General features: G+C 44.2%; 1 protein-coding gene across 1 annotated transcript in view; it reads left to right on the top strand.

The window, feature by feature from the left end:
• The window catches only part of SAAL1 (serum amyloid A like 1), a 106,215-nt gene that overhangs the window by 14,122 nt on the left and 70,835 nt on the right, over positions 1–21,258 (top strand). The window lies entirely within an intron of this gene.

Below are 21,258 nucleotides of genomic sequence, written 5' to 3'. Positions count from 1 at the left end.
GATTAACATGTTGATCCTTAATGAAAAATCAGGGAAGCATTCATTTAATCTTGTGTGAGTAGCTGGGTTACCTTTATTTTCCCAATCTTGTTTTACAGTGATACTTTTTTCTTCCCCCCCCCCCCCCCTTTTTTTTTTAATTTCTTGTAGCTGCAGTACCTTTGTGATGTTTGTCTTGATTTCCTTTTGGGATTCTAGCTCTACCTGATTTTTGGCAGCTTCTAAGATGTACTTGACTTCCTTTTTGAGGTGATTATCTTGCTATGGCAGAAGGCCTTTCTTACTAATTAACCCCTTTCTCTTCCTCTACCCATACCAACATTTCCATCTCTGTTTTGTCTGGGATGTCTTTTCTCTCCTCTACAGTCACTTTCTATAGTTTATCTCTTAGTCAGTAGAGTTAGCCAATTTCAAATGAGGTTTTCATGGAGGTCTTGATCTCTCCACGACCTCATCCCACTCACAGTGCATGTGAGCTTCAAACACAGCCCTTGGTCGTGCTAGACCAGAGCAGATGGTGTGAAGATGGATATATCTCATCACACGTAAGGTTTGTACTCATCTACCAAACTCTGTTTTACAACTGAAGGAATTTCCTGCTGCTGTTCAAGGCACGCTAGTGCCTGCTCAAGGACCATCCCAGTGACAATTCCCTTCTGACAGGAATGGTAGTGCAAAGCCTCCCAATTTCTTTGACAGTCCATTGGCAAAACAAAATAAACAAAAAACACAGGTGAGAAAATATCTAAAGATGCTTGAAACATAGAATAAGGAGATTTACGTGAAACAAGCCAGAAAAATATGAAGTTTTGGTTCTTATTATGAAGACCGGCATTTCTACCAAAGGAGGTTAAATATCGTGACCTATCAGTTGCAAAACTGGATGTGCTTTGTTCCTTGCAGCTGCTTGAGGAATGAGTGAGGCTTGTGAGATATGTCATGTCAGAGGGGACTGGTAGCTAAGGAAGGGAAAGTGTGGGTAGATGCTGAGTAGGCCTAATGCCGCATGAATGAAGAATAAAAGGAAACCGCATAATGTAGTTCTGTCATCCTGCATTATGCTGGGTTCACTGAGCACCTTGTTCTATCAAAAGTCTCAAGGACGGATTAGGAAGTTTAGTTCTGCATCCCAGGAATCTGTAGTTACAGTGGCTTTATATGCATGAGGCTAAACTTCTCATCCAGAATTTGGGTTCCAGACATCTGACAGGACAGAAAATTTTGAACATTTGTCAGGATTGAAGATCAAGAAGTATTTTCTCCCTATAAAAATTTTTACTTCTGAGGAGTTTAAATGTAAGATAAGAGGCTTCTAAGACAATACCGGCTGGGTAGATTAATGGGTATTTTAAAAATACGTAACTAGTGTAGAGCGGGTGGTATTATACTACTGTCACAGTGAGACCAAGGCTCCTAAGAGAAGAATGTTGGTATTATAAGGTTGTTCTTATTCTGTGGCTCAGACAATATAAAATTTGGACGTGGTTTGCAGGATATAAGTTCCAGTAAAGTCTTCACTTGCTTGTGTTTGTGTTGCTCGTTACTGAGAAAAGAACCAAGACCAGATCTCTGTTATTTATAACATAAGGCATCAGGTTGTCCTTAACTGCCCAGTGCCTATTCAGATACCAGAGGTCCTACCTTTAGTAGAGTAGGCCAAAGCAAGCTAACTAGGATGTTTCAAAACCACCCTGGTCCCAACATGTCCTCAACGATGACAAGCAGATCAGAAGCCTTGTTTTGTTAAAAATTAGCGTCAGCTTTTAATATGTGAGTGTTAATTCACCTGTGTTACAAAACTGAGAAGGCAGCTGTGACTGCCAAATTTTTCCTTTCATGTGTCCCTTCTGATCTCAGTAGCAGCAGTAGATGCTCAGGAGGAAAACAGTCATCTGGCATGATTGACATCGATTTTCTGCCTCAGAGAGCTTCAATCAGAGAAGGCTCATAACAACACAAATACAGCGGGGTGAGCAAATTAAGGGCATTTTTTCTGCACTTGGAAGATGGAGGCCAAATCTGTTTTGATTTCTTTTAGGTAATTGACTTCGATTGTAGGCATGGAACCGACTTTCCTCCCTTGTATACATAAAGGGTTTTATTCTGCCTGTTCTTTTTCCGCTGCTGCCTTTCATTGCAGTAGCAGGAGGTTGATGTTGATAGAGTGATAGGAATGTTTGAAACGTGACAGGGTCTCTCTCTCCAGAGAAGCTTAGCTCTTCCTTGGCCTGCTTGCCCTCTTTTCTATATTATCTTTCACAGATTAAACACGAAAAATAAAGCAATAGAAGTTGCTGAATGTGGAAACATTTATATTTTTATTCTAGGAGTTACAAGCAGAGACTTTCCACTGGCCTCAGGTGGCATTTGATCTCTTTGGTCGCTAAGAGAAGGAAATGATGTCACATTCTTATTAAACAATGTGTTTGTCTTTAAACTATGAGATACCCCTTAAATCTTTATCACAAAAATAAAGTCCAGAGTTCAATGTGTGCATCTCTCTATTTTCAGTGAAACACTTACAAAGTGTTAGCAAATTTCTCTCCATTTTGATAATATACAAGAGGTTTTACATGGTGATATTTAATTTCTACACTCGCCATTTGCTCAGGTCCTGGTTCCTGACAGACTAAGTCAAATCTGATGGTGCTGCAGGGGTGAACAATGGCACCAAACCATGACCTGCACTTATTTGCTGTATGAGCTACAGCTCAGCTAGGAGGTTAGCAGTAACCCAACATCACCATTGATGCTGACAGGCCCTGGAAAAGTCAATGGAGTCTCTCTGCTCTACCTGAGATCTGAGGTCTAATTTGCCCCTAAAAATCATATTCCCAGAATAATCAGTCCTGATTTTGTTTAACATTATCAAGGGTTTTGCTTTCATATGATGTCAGTGTGTGAGGGAAAAACCTGGCACTAGACATAGATCCATCATGTTCCAGTCCTGTCTTTCCCATTGATTTATTCTGAGGCCTGAACAACTTCCTCCAGCTTTAATGGCTTAATTTCTCGTTTGTAAAATAGGAAGGGTCTTTATCTACCAACCTGATGGTGGTACTGTAGGGATTAGTTAATTATGAAACACTTCAGCTTTGTAAAGCAAAATGAAAATGATGGAGGTTCTTTGCCTAAACCAGAGAGGCCTGGACCCCAAAATGGAGTAGCTTGGCATGAAAAGTTTGGTATACTCTTCTAAATTGTCAACATCAATAAAGCTCCCAGAGCCAGAATTCTTGGAATTTCAAAATCTGTATCAGGATAAGATACAGGAAGTTGGTTCATACTGCATAAAAATCCGTATATTGTGTTTTTCAAATTTGGACAGTATAGCCACATCAAACCATTTGAACTGTTCTCCTAAGGAAACTAAAAGCTAAAAGATGAGTTTCACCTTGGCTTGCACTAACAGGTATTTCTGCACATAACTGAGTATCCATGGTACGTCCATCTCTGGATCCCTCTCCTTGGCTTCTTCCACACATGCTTATTCTGGTAAGGATGCTGGTATTACAAAGATCCAGTGCTTTTCCTGCTTCACACCCTCTTTTTTCTTTGCACTGTCATTGTGGGGAGAGGGGGAGGGGCTAGCTGATGCAATTGTCACGTCTGGGTATTTATACATATCTATTTCTACAGCCTATTTTTAAATGTGCACTATGGTAATATATATGGAGAGCCATGCAAATAATTGGCAATTTTTGAAGATCCCAGACTTCCATAATGCCCTCTTGTCAGATGTATGTTTTTGATTGCAAACTGTTTTCTAGCTGACATGTTTCAATGTGCAGAACTTCCAAGTTACACCAGTTTTTCTTTTCCCCTTAAAAGGTTGGTTATATTTGCAAGTACAACAGCCATGGATTACGCATTCAGTATAAATCTAGATAAAACTGTATTTCTTGCAATGATTTTCTCAATATAAATCTAAAGAAAACTGTATTTCTTGCAATAGCTTCCTAAATCATCGCTTTAGGTAGCTGGGCTAAGCAGAACGCGTGATTTTGACTTGCTTCTCTAAGGAAATGAATTTACTCATGGAGGCATGAGTCACTGCGCAGGATTCTCCAAGCCAAACCCATTCCCTTGATGCAACACGGAATACTTACTCAGTTATTCAGGAACTGCAGGAAACAGGATGCTCAGCTAAACCACATGGTCGGAGAGAGATGGAAAGGCACTCCTGTGGACAGGGGCTGCTATTCAGTTTTTGCCTAACCAAGTCACAAAGATATCTCAGCCAGTTCAGCACCTGCCTCCTGATGACCGTCAAGAGCAGTGCAATCATTAATACACCCTTGCTGCTGCTGCTTTCTAAACTGGCAGCAGCAAAACTATTACTGTTATCTGACTTGTTCTTGAGTAAGTGGAGACTTTCTATAAATTACAGTAAAGAGCTGCAGGGATATGAGAGGAAGGCTGCGGACTGCTGCTGCCACTGCTACTTGCCAATTCAAGAGGGCAGGCAGGTTCAGCAGCAAAAGGTCAGAGGCATGTCCCTGCACTCCATCCAGAGCAGAGACCCCCTTGCCCTTATTTTAATATTCATTCTGCAGCTGTCAGTTTTGATTTCCCCAGGATCCCTTCTCAGTACATCACATGCCAACAAGGTGGTTAGCTCAGGGTAAAGAGCTACAGAGTCCTGCAAAGACAAGTTTTTACTGATTCAGGACACTTGGGACACAGTACATTTAAAAACACAGTATTACCTCCCCTACAGAGAGAGATACTTTTCTAGCATTTCAGACCATACATATACCTGGTCAACCCTCTGCATATTCAAAATGATAGCAGGTTATGTATTCTCTCCCATCCAAAAATCACTGTGGCCAAACTTTCATTTCTGTGAATCAAAATTCCAAGTTACATTGCTGAAAACTCAGCATCCTATGGTTGAGAAGTTACTGGGCCATACAACCACTGTAGAAAGCTGAGAGTTCATCTCAACATCACAGACACACAAACTTGGTGGAGGAATTTCTTGCCCTGCCTACTCTACAGAAACAATGCACAAGCACGATGTGAACTCACCCCTTTATCTCTTTCATCCATTTAGGAGATGGGAGCGTCACGGTTGGGACTCTACAGATGGAAGCTCTCACTTTAGCAGCATAAACTTACAGGGTCAGGGAAGTCCTAGACATTCAAAATAGCTTGGTCTGTGTTTTCATGAAGGACATGCTTCAGCAGGATACCTCTCTTCAAAGCTTTCACTGAAGATATCAGTGCTATAAAGCATAACTTTTACAGTTTTGTGTCTGGAGTGGAGTGGGAAGGCCAGAGATCAGGAGATAATCGCATTCTTATTTTGCAGTTTCCTTTTAGAGCCTGGATGCCTCACAGTCTATCCCACATGTTGGTGTTCTCAGATAATGCCCATTGAATATGGAAAATGCATGTGCCTACACTTGACTATGTAATAAACGATTATCCGTCCATTGGAGAAGGAAGATGAAGTTTAACTTGCAGTTCAACAAACTTAGCAATAGAATGGAAGTAGGCAACCAGCTGCCTTCTTTTCAGTCCCTGCACTTAAACCACACCTGAGGCTTTTTAAGAGTGCTGCAGCTGGGCTAGCTTAGCCCTAAGATAGCAGTCCTGAGGGGTGGCTGTGGCTTGTGTTACAGAGTTGAACTCTTCTGCTGTTCTCAGATAGGAGAAGTAACCTGACTGTTTCCACACAAGGTACTCTTTCAGATTTTTGTTTCTGTGGTGGTGGTTGTTGGCAGCTCTGTGGGTGAACACAGAGCCCTGGGGGGGAAATGACATGACTGTGGAAGGCAGGGACTGTCCTGAGAGGTTTTGAGGCAGAGTTTTTAAATACTGTTTATGTTATACTGTCAGCAGAATGTATTGCTAGAGTGGACATGGAGATGTCACCCAGGAGGCAGCTATTGCCTTATCTCTTTGAAAGTTATTCTCCCTGGGCTTTCTAATTTTGTTCTGTGTCATTTTATTTTATAAGCAGAAGGTAGTCAAACGAAAGAAAGACACTATTTCCTTAATGACCAAGTTTTCCTAGCTTGTACTGTCAGGAATTTACACCGCCATCTAGATGTGCTATAGTTGTATATTAGTTGGCTACTGTAGGCGTTAAGTGGCCTGCACTTTCCCCAGGCTTCCGTGTTGGTGTTGGCTGGAGACCTCATCCTACTCACAGCAAAGCTAGATGTGAGCCCTGAGTCACATGTAAGTTCAAAATGTGGCTTGGCAGGAAGAGGGGTGTGATTTCTAATCCTTTTCAAGAAAGAATTTTTTTGTGATCTTTATTTTCTTTTATTGCTTTTTTTTAATTTTAAGTGCCCATGTTTCCTAATTGAAACATAATACGGTGCGCCATCACTCAGTACCAAAGGTCTACATTGTGGCAGTGATTCCAAAGGAAAATAAAAGTGGATAGAGGTGCAGCCTGTATTGCTAACATGCAAGAATCTTTTGACTCAGCTTCATTATGCAGCCATAGCAAAATAATTAATACACTTCAAGCAGGTACCAAGCTGAGTATCTGTCGAGAGCACAATGTCACGGTGCAGGTATTGTACAGACACACAGCAGTTCTCAGCAAAGAGCTCACCAAGAGGCAGAACAAAACAGGGAAGTGAAAGTGGAAGCAGAACAAGGCAGAATGATTGCCAAATATGGTGCTTGTCTTAGTATGCTGTGATGTTCAAGAATGTTACAAAATACTGACCCTTATCTCTATCAATTGATTCAGTTTTCTTATTTACACTCAAATTTTAAATAGAAAATGAAATGTTGTTTTCTTGCCTATAGACTGCCAATGAATCATTTTCACAGTGCTATGCTAAGTGTGGGGTTTCTGACTTGTGGACCCTCTGTTCTTGTATTTGGATGAAATCGCACAAATGTTTAGCAAACATTTGCAGGGCATGGCCCTGTTGCTTTGCAAACTATGATGAGCCTTGTTAAAGGAGGTGAATGTTAGCAAAGGGAACAAGCACCCAGGTTTTAGCTCCTGTGGGGGGAATCCTGAAACTCACAGAATCTGTTGACTTTCTGTCTTGGGCCTTATAATAAGAGGAATAGCGTGTCTGTGTCCTGGGTGGTAAATGCAAGGTACGCTATTTCTCACTGGCCATCTACAACCTTGTGTTGTTTTCCTCATAACTTTATTCAGGTTCAGTTGTATCCCTAGACGCTATGCGGCTCTGGCCCTAAGAGGCAGTATCTCAATGAAGGTACCCTTTTAAAATATGACGATGTGATGAAAATGTGAGGTGCTGGGAAGATAGTGTCACGGATTGTGTGTGTGAGCTGGATTTCTGGAGGCTGTGTCTCCTGAACACTTCACCCCCAATATATTTTCCATACCCTTTTTGCTAGTTGTACATCATTTCTACTTTATACGTTCTATAGTCTGTGTAAGATTCATTGTGTGTTTGGGGAAGATCTTTGATATTTAATGCTGTCATGTCAGAAGGAAAAAGATACTGGCACGCGTTATCTTTTGCTCACTGTGCGAGGGCGACCAATTTTTGGAGTTGCAACAGGGATGTGCAATCCCCTTGGTGTGCGTTAACTCCTTGCCACACAACAAGACTGGCTGCTGAGGCAGTGGAGCTTGCCCATCGCTTCACTCTCGGCCTCTGAACTGGAACGTTTGCAGACAGAACAGTGCCAGTTTGGTAGAAGAATGTCAATATTAGAATTTGTGAGACACGGGACAGACCAGAGCCCAGGTCTCTGACTGCGAGGATGTGATGTGGTGTATTTATGTGTTCAGACAGAAGGAAGTAAGTCTGTTGCTTTCTTTATGGAGCATCATTCTATGTGTGTGTTTGGCTGCTAACTCGGTGTTCCTTCGTTTTTAATCTCATCGTCTGTTTCTGGCCCCATAGTGGCACAATAAGGAAAAGAAATCCATTTCACTTTGAAACTTCTGCAGATAAGTATTTCTATCTCCAGATTTGGTCTTGAGAAGTGAAGGCAGTTGAAGGCTGAGGGTACTCAATAAATTTTGGAAAGTTCTGGATTAAGGATATGTCCTTATTATTTTTCATGTTTGTTTATGTTTAGCTGTAATATTGAACACACGTTCCTTCAGCAGTAATCTCAGTCTTGCATCCCCTTTTAAAATGTGCTCCATTGCAACAGCAGATCTGGAGATTTGGAGTCAACAGGGTGTTAGGTTTTGGAGAGAATTAAAATCATAATAAAGAAAAAATAATCTCTGTAACATTTCATATCTCTTAGGCAAAGGTTACCGAGGGCCAGTTAGTTCAGTACATGACCTCTGTAAGAGTTCTTAGGCATATAAGAGCAGTCAAAAATAGCTCCTCGGAAGGTCAGGGAAGGCATCTTTTCTGCATGTGGATAGCTTTGCATTTCTGACCTGAAACATCTATATGTCTTATGGTAGGCAAGCAAGAACGGATGGAAAGAAAATAGAATACCAAAATGGACTTGGAGAGCAGCCAGAGCCTGTGTAACATGTTCCTTATTCATATGAGTCTGTATAAACTGCTGCCAGCCTTGGAGATTTTTCTATACATGAAACGGAGAAAGCCTGCGTTAACTTCTAAACCATGCCTCAAAGACAGCCTAGCCAAATAAAGGCTGGATTCAAACTGTCAATAGATGAATAACAGCAAGAGGGATCCTTATGTTTTAAAATGGAGCCATAGGCTTGCATCCAAGTGATTTTAAGCTTCTGACTGACCCCAGAGTCTGAAAGACATTTCAGCTTGTCAGACCAAATGTTCTTTTTCTTTTGATATCTGCATGCTGAGACAGAGTTTACGAGAAGCTTTTATAGCAAATCCCAGAGTCACCGCAGAACACTTTAATTATTGAATAGGCAAGAGCTAATGTGAGAGGGAAAGGCTCTGTATTTCTCTGCATTTTAATCCCCTCATCCCACCCCCCCGCACCTTTCTGCCCAAATCCCCTTCGTTAATCAGGTTATGTTTGCCCTATTTCTCTCAGGGAGCAAGCAGAATGCAGTGTTGCTAGAAATGGAGGACGGGAAGGAGGAGAAGGGCATGCTGAAAGCAAGAGTGGGTTGAGGATGCTCCAGAAATGAAAGCTTCACTTTGGCAGGATTCCCGAGATCACAGCAGGATGCCTTTGGGCTGTGGGATGTCTCTGTGACCTGCCACACTTGCTGACATGCGTAATCTCACATCCCAGGCCATGTGCCAAAGGACAGTGAAGGGAACTTGCCTGTCTGCACTCAGCATGGAGGGATCGGTGGTGTCTGCAGCCAACAGCTCCCTCCCCAAACACCCACTCAACAGCCTGTTTCATCTAAGAGCCCCTAGGAGGGGGTAACTGATGTCCCTGGGGAACACACTCTGCCTGACGTTTCCCTGAAGTGCAGTGGTTAATTCTGTGGGGGGCAGTAGGCGTGTGCACACACATACACATGGAGCTGTATGTGCTGCATGCTTTTGTGCAGTCATACAACCTTTAATTCTTCCTGCACTCATCCTCTGGGACACGTGGCTGCAAGGCACAGAAAAATAGCACAGATGGAACTGCCAAAGTAAAATGCAGCTGTGAGAAGCAGGGAGCCAGCACGCACACAGACAGCACCACTGACCTGTGTGCTGGTGAATCTAAGTTTCCTTTAAGTATGGTGATCCTGGAATTTAGCTCTGAGTGTGCTGAGATTTGGGGAGCCCTTCATATGGGTGCATGCCTTGGAAATGCTCTTATCTCTAATTATAATGGGCAATACCAGCCTGGGAGACTGAAGCCCAATGCTCTTTTGTGACCAGTGTCTAAATCCAAAGCTGGCAGCTGAAGCCGTTCCTGAAATGTGAAAAATTGCTTGTTCTGAGGTCTGGGTCTGGGCAGGCTTAGGAGAATTAAGTGCAATGACTTGGGTGTTTTGGGGAGTGTGGTAAAAAATGCAGAAGAATGTAGATCTGCAGGTCTGCACCTGCATTCTGTGTTTCGGGGTTGAATTTATCCAAAAGCTCAAAACCAAAACTTTCTAGACCAAATCATGAAGCTTCACAGAGTTTATATGTAACCCTGTCTCTCTAATGCTCTGACCCTGGCTCGGGATCAATTGAATGTCAGGCTATGCTTGTGTTTCAGTTTTGCCAGGAAGTGCCAAGCCACACAAGCATTGCCTAATTCACTCTTGGGTGACAGCTTGGATCAGCAACATGGATCAGCATGGATCAGAAATTTTTTTTTTGTAGCTCAAAGCCAGGCGGATGCTAAAACATTCTTCCAAAAGCATAAGCGTTGGCAAATGCAGACCTGAGCAAGTAAATCCTGAAGCTGTGACATGATTTCACATGTTCCCCAGCACAGAGCAGAGCTAACTGGATGGCTGCAGACTCACATTCCCACAAGAATGAAGACAGGCAGGAAATGAACCACCAGAACCCGTTCTTTGGCAGGAGAGAGCTGTGGAAAAAGCAACGTGTAGCAAGCCCTGGGCTGTTGCAGACCCAGGCCTTGCAGATGCCTACAAGCCATGTGGGGATCCTGGATGCCTTGTTCCCACCGCGCAGCACTTGCTGGCAAGCAGGTGTGGTGGTGCGTGTCCAGAACTTGCTGATGCCCCAACATAGTGTGCTGCTGTGGCCTGGTTGCTCGTTGCTGTAAGACGCTGGTCAGCACTGTAATGTTACAGAATGATCACAGAATGATAATTCTGTGGGGGTTGGAAGGGACCTCTGGAGGTCATCTAGTCCAACCCCCCAAAGGCAGCTTTGTCATGCTTGGGCCTCTTCTGTGCAATCCTTCTTTGCAGCACTGAAGAGCAGGAAGGCTGAGTTGCTCCACAGAGCTGCTGTTTCATTTAAGCACAGTAGGCAGGAGGGGATGGTCATAGCATCCCCCCGCACCATAAGAGAAGCTCTTGATTGTGTGTGGGGAAGCGAGGGGAGAGAGACAAGCTGTGCGAGGAGTGGCTTTGGTTCAAATCTGTAGTAGGTAGGAGTCTGCCAGCCTGTGCGTGGGAGTGCTGTCGGAGCAGATGGCTCACAGCCCGGTTGCTGCAGGGTTAGCTGGCTTGTGGGCAGCTGCCAGTTTTGTGCAGGGAGGAGGGCATCCTGCCTTTTGGAGGAGGAGAATGGTGCACGATGTAGCAGCCTAGAGGCTCACCCAAACAGAGAGGTGTCTACGTCTGATTTAGAAGTCTGAGCAACAGCACAATCCCAAGGAGCAGATCTCAAATTGTTTGCAGCTTAAGAGGAGGCTTTTTCTATGCCTCTCTGATGCTGCCAGGTAAAAAGCTGTCAGTTGCACAAATATATATACAAATCTCTTCCCCAGTCTCCCACAGAGTTATGGGACTGGCTTAAAAATTTTGAATTTACCATCTGGTGTACTTCTAATTGTCTTTCTGTCTTCCAAAACCTTAATTCCTGTTTTCAAGCTTCTTTTTTTTTTTTTTTTTAATTTTTATTTTATAAACCAGGAACTAGTTTGTTTGTTAACAAAGTCCCAGGACTCAAGAAAGTGGAGCTTTAAGGACAGCCACAGCAGTTGCTCAGATCTAGCAGCACTGAAAGGAAGCTGAGAGGCAAAAACCTTAGCCAAGAAGGCCGGCCAGGAGGCAAGGCTGAAACAGAGGCTCCATTGTTTGACTTTTGCTGTAGCTGGTGGATATGGCTGCGTGTCCCCGGGAGTTGCATGTTACAAATACATGGCTCATGGTTTGCACAGCAATCAAATCACGAGGTAATTACTGGACCAGTGGGAGAGGCGTGCAAGCAGTATAGGTTGTTAAATAATTAAAAAAAAATTAAAAAATCAACACTCTAAAGTTCAAAACTCTGCTTCCATGATCTGGTTTTATATGAGAAAGAAATAGGAAGTTTAGAGGTGAAGAATATTGAGAATATCTGTCTCAGTTTTATTTGCTGATAATGATTTTGATAGGGGCGGGGGTTATACTGACTTTTGCTCCCAAACAGTTAAGTTTTTAAGCATTTAAGACATTAGGCATCCAGCGTATTGAAAGTCTGATTCTGCAAAAAGTGCTGTTACAGAACGTCCATTAAAGTCAGAGCACTAAAAAAAAAAATAAAATCTTTAGAAGCCTTGATATGACAGCATGGGGGGAATTTGGCCCACAGAGCTCTGCACAAGACCCATAGGGTTGGAGCTCCTTCACTACCAGAAGCAGGATAATTCTAATCTAAAATCTCTCATCCTTTCCCATGCTTTTGTGATGAACATATGACATGAGATTTGGGAAGTGAGGAATAAAATGTTAAGATTCTAAAACGTAACATATATTACATCTCAGTAACATCTCAGTTCTTATGTGCAGTTTGAGGTATTGTACAGAGATCAGCTTCTTGGAGGTTGGGTACTTCATGTCTGTACATCCAATACTTCCTCTAAATATGGCATTTTTAAGCTGTTGCACAGTGTTTCTTTGAAGCTTATTGTCCCCGGATTGACTTAATCTGTCTGGAAACCTTGAGCAGAGCAATAAACTGTTTATTTCATATGGAATCTTGAATGTAGGTGTGTGATAAAGTTGGTAGATGCTTAATGTTGGCTGATACATTAAATAGTTTGTTGGATTTCTAGGATGCAAGTGGCTTGCTTGTGATAAAGCAGCTTTGAGAAATTATTTATGTGCCAAATGGAGACAAATTGTTGGTTTTCATACGATTTGTGTCCTTTTGAGGATATAGCATCTTCTAGTTTCTCTGAAATGAGCATAATCACTGCTATCTCCTTTGATAAAGAAATGGAAAAAGAAAATCTGTTTTCCAGAAAGTATTGGTGACCTGCCCAAGTTACCTGAAAATGCCTGCAATCGCAACCTTGTAACTGGACTAAATACGTCATTAAAGGCCTGCTGTAAAAATGGTTGCGCAAGGCCATTAATAGGGAAACTAGTTTGAACTTTGTGCTGACTCCATTTCCTGATTCTATGTGACTTGCTATTATTACATGCAAATAAATAAAGGGGAGGCAAAAACAACATAAGCCAAAAGTAAGGTCAACCACTGTACTCTGGACTGCTTGATGTAGTGGCTGCAAACGTGCAAAAAATATTTTAGGGTTAAAAAAGACTTGCCTTCGCAATTCTTCTATGAACTGTGTACATCTAATGAGCCTGAAGGCTGTTCTGGGATATGCTCGGAAAGGTTATCATCCATGCAGCTGTGGCACTTCCACTAGGGCTTCTTCCATAATCAACCGCGAGAAGTCATTCCATGGATTTGTCCTCTAGAAGAGCTGAAACTGGTCTCTGTTATCCTTGGATGGGTTTTCAGACATTGTGATTTTGAAGACCCTTAGGATGTGCGTGTGGATCCTTGCACTGCAAATGGAAGATAAGCTTGCTTTACCTGAGACTCCTTGCACATCTCTTAAAATTAACCCGTGGACCTTCAGCAGTCACAGATATGACTCCTCTGCAGCCATGGTTTTATCTTCCGTGAGAGTGAGAAGGAGCCCAGCTTCGACAAGCTGAAGTTAGCCTTTGTCAGTATCATACCTACTTCTCATCAACTCCATCTGCTATTGGGTGTCCTTAAGTATGATGTTGGAAGTCAGCAACAATTTAAAAAAAAAATAATTAGCCAATCTCTCTAGGACATCTTGCTGAAAAACAAACCTCTGTCAGTGACCTAGACCCAGTGAAGTTTTGAATTATTTAGATCACATCTTACAGATAATGCAGAAAACTTGTGTTTGGGAGAATGCACTCAATTTTAGGTTGAATTAAGTAATCCTCTCTTTTCTTTAGAAAGTTTGATGCTGACTGGGGGCAGCTGAAGGGTTGTCTTTGACCACTGGTCAAAGACTTTGATGGTTTTGATTACATAAACGTTCTTAACAGTTGATGGCAATCTTGGGAAACGACACATCTAAAATGTTGACTCTTTGTTTTTTTTCCTCATGCTGCTGTTTGGCAGATGCAGATTCCAAAACAGTTGTACAGGTTGGGTGTGCAGTTGGCACAGTTTGGGCCCTGTGCTACCCAGTTAGGCTCTTGCTAAGCAAAGCTGAGTGGCGGGATGGCCCCAGGGTTGGATTTTTAAAGAACCAGTAAATATCTGAATCCTGCTGCATCCACTGGGAGTTAGATGTGCAAATACTTGGTTATAAACCATAACAGATATGTGGGGGAGCTGCATACAGAGCTAAAGGCTCCAGCTCACAGTGCTGCTGTCTTGACGTGCCATACGGCTCTTGCTGCCACCAGTATCTAGAGGCCTCCTGCAAAGCATGTGCTTAGGCAGCATGGCATTTCCTTACACCTATTGCTTTAAAAAGGACAGAGCTGTCATTGTGTTGGTGACCTGAAAATGAGTAATATGAAATATTTGTCCAGTTTATTAATGTGAGTTACTGCAACTAGTCCAATGCTTTCTGGTGCTGCTGTAGGAACAAGTTCAAGCAGGAGCTTGCCCCATTGCTGCTGGGAAGAGAAAGCAGTAATGAGGCTGAGCAGTGAAGCCTTGGAGTTTGGGTTTTGTTTTTAATTCATCCTTTAAATGAATTAAAGCTATTTCTTGGTCTGGCAGTAGTGCTTGGCATTGAGATTTGCACAGGACCAACCAGCTGTGTCTGTGTTAACAAGCTGCGTGTAGTAAATGGAGTCAGATATTGAGCAAACGGTTGATGCTAATGACATGACATCCACTTTCTATCTGTGCTGGAGGTTTTACTTCTGGCTAACTGTAGTCTAGTCCTGTGGACTGACACACACTAGTGATTGGAGTTCATCTCTGGTTTAGTTTCAGACCAGGGAAATCTGTTTGCATGCTCTGAGACTGCTTCATCATTGGAATCACGGCTCAGTAACCAAGAACACTTGGGAGACTTTGCTTTAAGAGTTTGTTCGTGATGTGAATAAAATGCTACTGTAGCTTCACCCGGTACCCAGGAGCTCGGAGCTGTGTTGTGTAACACAGCAATGTGCGCTTTAGGGGTGTCTAATTATAGCATTAGATTCTGATTTCAGACAGCTCAATATTTATTATTTAAAAGGGAGGTATGTTTGGGGGAGAGTAATAATGAAATCATCTAACTTCAATTTAGGCAGTAGCGTGAGTGCAGAAGAAGCGAAGCTGTCATACTAACGGAGTGTCTCTCTAGCCTCTGCACTGATGTGGCAGCATTTCTTGCTGGCGCCAGGCGATCGCTGGCTGTGCAGGAAGTGTTGCATAAAAAAGAAGAGATGGCTGTGAGTCAGGGCTGGAGGGGAGAGGCGTTCTTGCAGGGGCAGAGAACAAAATGTCAACATTTGAACGTAGAGTTTCTGGGTATGGCTGTGCTGTGTCCTGTAGGATTAAATAGAAGTCTGACTAGGAAAGAAACAAAACTGATTGCTGCTTCTGCTCATTTTTGTGAGCTTTTTTCCCCTCACTCTTGTGAGTTTTCCTGTGGTGGAAGAAGTATTGGGTAGACCTACTTGGAGACATGAAGCATGATGCTCCTCCCATCCCATGAGCCACAGTTTAAGCGTGGATTGAACCAAGTAGACAGGAAATCAGCCACTGTATTTTAACATGCAGCTTTTCTATCTGATACTACTTCTTGTGGAAAATTTCCTGGTAACAGTCAGGTTTATTGCTGTTGAGACCGCCACATGCAACGCTTCTGTGGAGAAAGGCTTCTTTAAGCAACAAGACAAGGTGGAGCCCTCACACCTGCTGGCAGGGACCTGGTTCTGGCTGCATGATGCCAGCTGCAGCCTGCGTCTTGAGGAGAGCACCAAGCCTCCAAAGCTGCCCTTGCTGGAGCCAAATCAATAACAGGCTGCAAAAGGCACTGTTATGTGCCACACTGGTGTCTTGCTGCCCACACGTGCTGCAGATCCCCCAGGAGCGGGGGCTGCGTATGTGAGTGCCTGTGCCGCAGAGCACCAGCTGCACCCTGTGGTGCCTGCCGAGATGCAGCCAGGGGACTGCGCATCAGGTCAGCATCGTTCACCCTTCCTGCTTGCGTGCCTGCCTCCCTAGGGATGTGCTATTTTTGAATGTAGGCCAGTGCTTCATAGGCCTGTGTCATTCTTCACTTGGGTACAGCAAAGAGCTGTGGGGCGGCGCTGCCTGGGCTTGCAGTCAAATGGTGTGGTGTGGTGAATTTCCTGAGAAGTAGATCTGTGCAGTGAGAGGGTTTTTTTCTGTCTGGTCTCAAAGCATAATCAAACAGTTACCGACCCCCATGGAGACTGAACTGCGCCTTTAGGTCACCTCTGCTTCCATCCCAGGCAGCAGAGAAACTAGCTGCCTCTTCTGTGTCTCTTCCCAGGCTTTGCATATTGAGACGAAGAGCCCAAGATACGGAGTCTGGCGGTTGGCAATGATTTGTCCCAGCTCTCATCCAGCTTGAGCATGAGGGGGAGCTTGTGCGCAAGGCTGTGCAGGAGAATGGCCTTGGAAACCGGACTGCCCGCACTTGACAGGGGTGGGGATTAGGGATTAAGGCCAGGCTCTGCCAACCACACTCCCGAGGCACTTGTCTGGCCTCACAGTTCCCCCAGGAACCGAACGGCCCCAAGGCCCCGTTCCCATCCCAGTCCCGCAAAAGGCAATGCCTTCTGCAGGAAGGTTGGGGGAGCAGAGAGGTGACAGAACAGCTATTTCCCTTTGTCTGCTGGTAGAGCAGAGTAAGAACTGGATGCTGGTACCTAGATGAGTGTCACGGTACCTGTCCAAGGGAGTGTCAAGCCATGAAGAAAGAACAATTATCACAAAATCTAGTAGTAACTTCTGTGTTCATCTTTGGACTGTTGTATATGTTTGCTTTGGTTAAGATAAGTCAAGGAGCTGTGTCCAAGGGAGTGGCAAGCCACGAGGAAATACTATTTAATTTCTGCAGCACCCAGGATCCCTGTCCAACACTGAGGTCCCTAAAGAAGCACTCCACTGTCTGCTGCAAAACAGCCAGTTTGGGAGCTAGTGACAGAATTTGACATAGGGGACGTTGCATTTTGGTGGAGTTAGCCAGAGGGCTGGAGAGGAGAATACCTGTTCTCTCCTACATTTTCAATAGCTCCTGGTGTGCTTTTGATCAATGTAATTTCTAAATTATGGCAGGACTCCTACTTGAAGTGCATTTTGAGTCCAACTGAGCTCTTTCTTGTCCCTTTTTGAGGGAGTGCTCTCTTTCCCCATAATTGTCCCCTTGCTGTCCACATCTGTCCCATGCAGAACAGTGCCATAGTCAGCCACTCAGCATGTAAAACCTAGAGATCCCCTTTTCTTCTTAGATAGACGAGGCGCTAGTGAGACAGGCAAGCCTTGGGAGTCTGAGTGAGCTCATTCCTTATGGGTGGTCTTTATCAGCCAGTCTTCTAGTTTGGTAGTTGACCTTTGCTGTGACTCCTTAAATTACTAATAAGGTCTCTGTCATCTTAATTCCACCATTTTCAACTAGTCAGCTGGCTCCTTGTATTCCAGTTACAATACTTGGTGTGTTTGGTACCATGCTCAACCTAACAGTGCCAACAACCACACTCCCGAAATTCTTGTTGTTTGGAATCATTGCAGGGGATGTGCACATGCCAGGTTTTATGGAGCTATTCAGTTGCCTGAAGGGTTAGGAAGGCAGAAAGCCTTTGAAGATGTAATTTCCTGAGCTCAGCAGGACTGCAAGGCAAAAGAAGGCATTCTGCTTTTGGCGACATAATGTCTCCATACAGAGCATGTTGAGGGCACCCGCCTGCCCGTGCTGCGCTGCTGTAAAGCACTTTTCATAGCGACATGCTTTGTGTGGCCTGATCCTGCGGAACAGGATGCTTGGTGCTTACCAGCTGGGATATCTGCTGTCTGGTTCTGGCTGTGCAACCTTTGCCCCTGCTGAGTGCACACCCGGCAAAACCAACCAGCCTGATGCCAGCGTCCCTCCTTGTCCCGCTGCTGCTGTTTCACCTGATGATCGGCTCGTGGGCGGAAGGGGAGGGGAACATGGTGCCTGCGCAGGTAGCAGGCAGGGGAGACGTGCCCAGGCTCGGGGGTTGTCAGTTAGTAAGCACATGGCTTTACAACTTGGCGCTTATTTCCTTAACATACTATCTGCAGAAGCAGGGCAAAGGTAGAAATGGGGGGGGAATGCTTACAGGGAAGTGGCTCCATGGGGCTGTTGAATCTGAGCTGTCAATTCTGATCATGGGACACGCCATATGTCAAATAAAATTATTATCAGTGCTCCGTGTTTTTGTTGTTTTTTTTTTTATCTGGATCAGCCAGATGTAGGTGGAGAGGCTGCCGGTTAGGTCAAGGAGGAAGTGAATGTGCTGTTGTGATTCATGTGACAGGCTGGAAGTCCCACCTGAGGACAAACAGTCCTTGTGCAGTACCTAGGAAAAGGCAGCTCCTGCCCCAGGAAGTCTGGTCATCTCTGGCCAATTCCCAAAATGTTCGAATCTTGTCTTTTTAACAGAAGCTTAAGCTTGGGTATGCTCAAACCCTTCCCTCTTTTCTCTGCAACTTGGAATCAGGGTCCTGTTGAGGTGATGCAGACTGGTAGTTGTAGGGTAGAAAAGGGAGGATGTAAGTGTCGCTAAGAGCAGGACAACACTTTCCCTTATGATTTAGCGGATGAAATGCACAGCTACGGGTGCACATAAATTGTGTTGGCAGCTGAGTCCTGGGGAGGTTATACGGACGGGATCTGGGATTCCCAGGCTACAAGGTGCTTGGCCATGGTGTCAAAATGTGGTGAAGAGTGTTGTGCCAAAGAGGTGGGTGCTCATGGGTGAGCACAAAGGGCAAGAGCTTGCTCAAGGAGGGTTGTGCATGGAAGTGGGGGATGTCAGCAGTGCTTGAGGATGCCTCTGCTGGGTGCAGTAATCGTGATAAAGTGATGGTTTGTCATGTTTTGCCTGTGAATGAACTCAGGTTGGAAGGGGATGGAGTGGGGCTGTGCAGATGCTGATGCTCTAGAGAGGAAAACTGTGTCCAGTTTTAGCTGGGGGGGGGTCGGGACAGGACTGCCTTTCAAAGCTGTATATGTAATTTGTGGTTTGTGAGGGCTGTGGGTGAGATAATAACAAAGCAGCCTTGTTAAAGGGGATCTTAGCAGGCAGGGAGAACAGGGTCTGTGTAAGTCCGGGACACTTTTACCTTGGGGATATGCCCACACTTGAACTACTAGAGTAGTTTGGCTTTACCAGGATGAAGGGTGTGTGGACTTTGTGGGGGTAGGAAGACCAGAGGACTGTCAGGTCTTGGAGGGGATGGGGACGTTCATTGTGTGGGAAACACAGCAGCTGAGAGGACGTGGGCTGAGAAAATGCCAGCATAGAGCCCCAGCCTTGGCTACATTCTTCAAGGCATCTTTTCACATCACTGTTGTGGCACTCTGCCACCTGGCTGAGATCCTAAAGCTGCCTGGAGGGCAGGATAAAGGTGGCACTGCGTGGCCTGGTGGGAGGCAGGGGTGCAAACATACTGACCTCCCTTAGTGAGCAAGCTGGGGCTGCCACGGGGTGCTTGCTGCCTGCGGCTGGACACATGGAGGCATCTGGGCTCTGGTCTGTACCCTCTAGTGGGCACTGCACTCTCTGGCCAAACTGCTCCTTCGGTCTCATCAACCACTCTGACTGCATCTCACACCTTTGGGTTTTGTCTTCCATGACAGACAGCCCAAAAGAGCCTTGATATTTTATCCTCCATCTATAGGATGTTATCAAGGACAGCGATGAATTCTCTTGCGCTCAGAGTTACAGGGAAGGACTTGGATAACTTCTGGGGAAGATTATGTGGTCAGAGGTAGCTAAGGGGAAGTGCAGTGTCCTGAAAAAGACCAGGAGATTGGATTAGGTACTTTAATGGTTCCCCAGGCTTTAAACTCTACTGCAGGAGCACATCTGCCATTAGTTACCAGGGTTTCTGGAGGATCAACTTTAGACCACCAGTGATGTCTGCTCGCTATTAAAACTGAAGTTGCTGAGTTCTCTTTGGATTGAGCTCCAGCTCTTGCTGAAAGGTAAAGGAGAGCTTGGAAACAGGTTTGGATATTGCAGCTCACACGCTGAAACTGTCTAAAATACAAAGGCTCTAAAGCCTTTTAATGCACTACCTCCAGATGGGAGGAATGCTTGAGTAGACTCTTCCCTTAAGAAAGGGAAACAGGATGGATAATGGGAAAGTGGATCTTAGGCTTTCTTGTTGTCGTCACCTCTGCTTACACAAGTGACTTTCTGGATAAAGCAGCTGTTTGATACGAGTTTTGGCAAGGGTAAGGTAAGCTTTCTAGTTAATAACAACAGCTGATGAGAGAAGTTGTAAGGATGTAGTTACAGTGTAAATAATGGAAAATAGTTGAAAAAAAAAAAAAAGGCGTTTTAAACAAAGGGGTGGTGGGGAAAACCACCCATCTGGGAAAGCACAAGGCCTTGGTCAGTGCTTTGTCACATTAGGAAGCTGAAGAGGATAGTTTAGAGAGCTACTCTGTGAGCATGCAACAAAGACACTACTTGTAGGAACGGCTCCAGTGGCAAGATGTCGCTTCCTGTCTTTGACTGGGGTAGAGTTCTTGTTGAGAGAGAAATAAGCCAGACTTTTTTGTGGTGCATCTAAGTATTTTCATCTGCTGAAATTCACAGGCTACAAATAAGCTGAGACAGACTTGTGTTACTATCTGCTTTAAGATATCCTTTCTCCATTACTAGCAAAGCTTGGATTTGAACGGTTCACAGAGTCTGAACCAACAGCTGCTGGATCAATATATGGAACAAGCAGAGTACTAATCCTTGGAGACTTAAACAGAGGGACAGTAGCACTAGTAATGGTTTAGATTCCCTGTGTGGCAGAAAGTTTTCAGCCCCTAAAAATGAAATAATTTGACAGTAACTGTATTGTAACCCTTTTGCTCCTGACCTCCTCTACCAGCATGAAGGGACAGCTGAGCTAACGCTATACACAGCGCTCTCAGTTTAGACCTGAATGGAGCCTGTTTGGCATTTAATTGAACATCAGAAAACACAGCCTAAGCATTAGAGAAGACTTGACTTTAGAATTCAGTAGGGTTTATTCTACAAATCTTAGATCAATGCCAATGATACAAGTTTTATGAATTCTCATTAAAAATACAAGTCAGTATAAAGATTCCAATAGTAATATAATGCATGATGATTCAGTTTCAAAACTTAAGGAATGAATCTGGGTTTTGGACCATGCTACAGAAAAGGGGAACACAATGTAGAAGAAAGAATATTTAGTTTACCTCCCTTACTTTTAGGAGGGGCCTGTGCCTTATTGCCACAATACCTGAAAAAGCAATATGAAGTGCATAGCAGCCTTGCCTGTACAGTCTCTAGGCAAAACTGTTGAATTTAGCATCATAGTCCTCTTC

Source organism: Rissa tridactyla, chromosome 4, assembly GCF_028500815.1.
Source record: "Rissa tridactyla isolate bRisTri1 chromosome 4, bRisTri1.patW.cur.20221130, whole genome shotgun sequence".
Taxonomy (NCBI): Eukaryota; Metazoa; Chordata; class Aves; order Charadriiformes; family Laridae; genus Rissa; species Rissa tridactyla.
The sequence above is the reverse complement of the archived record's forward strand: the minus strand, read 5'-3'. Positions and strand labels throughout refer to the sequence as shown.